Source organism: Lipotes vexillifer, unplaced genomic scaffold (assembly GCF_000442215.2).
Source record: "Lipotes vexillifer unplaced genomic scaffold, Lipotes_vexillifer_v1.1 scaffold418, whole genome shotgun sequence".
NCBI classification, from domain to species: Eukaryota; Metazoa; Chordata; class Mammalia; order Artiodactyla; family Lipotidae; genus Lipotes; species Lipotes vexillifer.
The window spans coordinates 5336999-5339405 of NW_006798629.1; the positions used below are offsets into that span (position 1 = coordinate 5336999).

At 58.8% G+C, this 2407-nt stretch overlaps 1 protein-coding gene across 1 annotated transcript in view; it reads right to left on the bottom strand.

Annotated features, from left to right (window-relative positions):
• Positions 1–300, bottom strand: part of PLCL2 (phospholipase C like 2) — a 198318-nt gene extending 198018 nt beyond the window's left edge. Inside the window, exon 1 of the mRNA XM_007470619.1 lies at positions 281–300. The gene's annotated coding sequence lies outside the window, so the exon portion shown is untranslated. The remainder of the gene's footprint in view (positions 1–280) is intronic.
• Positions 301–2407: the final 2107 nt, after the last annotated feature.

A 2407-nucleotide genomic window follows, 5' to 3' on the forward strand; every position in this document is an offset into this window, starting at 1 on the left:
TAGATGTGCTGTTGGTTTCGAGCTCGCCTCGCTCACGGTTACAGTCGCGGCAGCAGGATTCTCGGAAGATTCCTGCAGGGGGAGAAGAGAGACACAGTCAGCGCGGCGGCGGGGCCCGGGGCCCGGCACCCGGGAGGGAAACACGCCCGGCACACGCGCCGCCGCGGGCGCCACAAATACCGCGCGGCCGGGGGCGCCGTAACGGAGCGCCCTCCCCGGGGGAACGGGGCGCCCACCGCGGGGCTCAGGGCACCCACCGCGCGGGCACCGGGCGTCCCGCTCGGGCTCGGGGAAGCGGGGGGCGCCCAGACGCTCCCCGGCCACGCGGAGGCGCCTCCCGAGGCTCTCGCGGCCCCGGGCGGGCGGGTGGCGTCGCAGGGGTCTCCCCGGATCCCAATTCCCCAGGGCCTGTCGCTCGCCGGGCCCGCCACGTACCCCCGGGTCCCCGCCGAAGCCGGCGGCGCCGGGTAAGCGCACGGAGGGCAGGGAGGCCGGGACTCGCCCACCCCGCCGCCGCCGTCTCCTCCCGGGCTCGGCGCTGCCCCCTGCAGGCCGCGGGGACCCTCCCCTGCCGCCGCGGGCCACCCGGCTCCCGCTTGTGGTCGCCGCCGTCGCGGCTGCTCCCTCTGGGCCGGCTCATCGGGCCGCAGGAACCTCGCTGCCCAGCGGACGGCGACGGGCGGGGTGGGCGAGCCTCCCTAAAGATTTGTAAACTTCCAGTCACCCGCCGGCGCCCCGAGGAGCAAAGACAGCGCAGGCCGCGGGCCGCACGATGGTCCCGGGCTCTGGGCTCCGCCGCTGCGCCCCATCCTACCCCGCCCCGCGCGCGGGACTCGTTCCGCTCCCGCCCAGCTCCGGAGGAGGCCCTCCGGACGTTCCCCTCCGGGCTCCCCTCGTGGGTCAGACCCACTTCACATACAGAAGCTAATTCCGTTTCTTTGGGATCCTGAACTGTGAATCTGTGAATTGATTCAACTAGTTGCAAGGATGCTGGGGCGGGGGGAGGGGGGCGGCGAGAGGTGAGAAGCAGAGGACCTCGTTAGAGCCTGTTCTGAGCCCTCTGAGTCGTCCTTCAGGGATTTATCACCATCGTCCCTCCCTCGCAGTGTCCTTCCGCCAGTGTCCCGCCGCCAGCCAGTCCAGCCCTCTGCAGACCGCGTCCTAGGTCAGGCTCATCTTTTGGGGCAGGAGCCTACTTGGATCACTGCAGCCGGTCCCTCTGGTTCTTCCTCCTTCCTCCTTCCTCCTTCCTCCCTCCCCCAATGCTTCAGGTAGAGTGACCAGCCTAAAAACCCTGATCATGTCACTCCCCCGAGCAAATACCTTCCCTGGCTCTCCACCCTTGGAGCCAGACGTGGCCCCATCTCCGCATCTTGGTACCCGAGGCCGCACCCAGCCTGGCCCCACCCACCTCTCCATCCCAGGCTCCCTGGCTCCAGCTTCCAGCCCTTCTCTAGCACCCCAGCTTTCTCCAACTAGTGTGTTTCCCTTTCCGGGAATGCGCTTCCCGCAGGGCGCGAAGGAGAAACTGACAGTCCGCTGGGGGGTGAACTTAAAGACCCTGCTTTCATCAGCATGATGTTGTAGCAAACTGCCAAGCAGCCTCAGAGGAAACGAGCTTTACATACATATACATACCCGCCCTTGCCTCTGAAGCAACTTCAAATACCTTTGTGTTATTCTCGGGGTGTTTTAATTCTTCTGATCTCTGGATTCATGTTTTTGTAACCCATCAGACAAGCTTTTATCCATCTCTTGCCAACCTGGGCCTACACGCTAACAGACATATTTTCACATCGATGGACAACAATGTTCTAATATTTTATTCAGTCCCATCCCTCCTTCTTTCTTCCTTCCTTCCTTTCTCTCCCTTCCTTCCTTTCTTCCTTCCTTCCTTCCTTCCCTCCTTTTCTTTCTTTCTTCCTTTCTTTTTCTAGTTTGGTTCAATTTTTTTTCTGTCTTGTGATATTTTTGCAGGAAAATATATTCAAATAATTCAAATCAGGCCTTATCAAATTTATAGTCATAGTAGCCAGTGACTATGCTGTGGGAAGGAAAGGAAGAATGCTAGGCCTTTATCCTTAAAGTCCTCTAATTTTGATATTTTAATAAACACCTGGAGATATTTCTGCCTTTTCCTGCATTTACCAATCACTAGTAATATGCTATGAGAGTCATATATCCTGCAGCTTGTACCATGAGTTTCCTAGGGTGAGTGGGGACATATAGAGATTTAAACCTCCAGGATGCTTTTTTATAAAACCAGCATCTAATTCTCCTAATGCTTTCCAAAATGAGCACCTATCCATCTCCCTCTGGACTCCTAACAGGTCAAACCAGGGAGTCTTCGTTGAAATACACTTGGCATTTAAATTAAAATGTTTCCCAAAGCATCTTGGCAGACCTG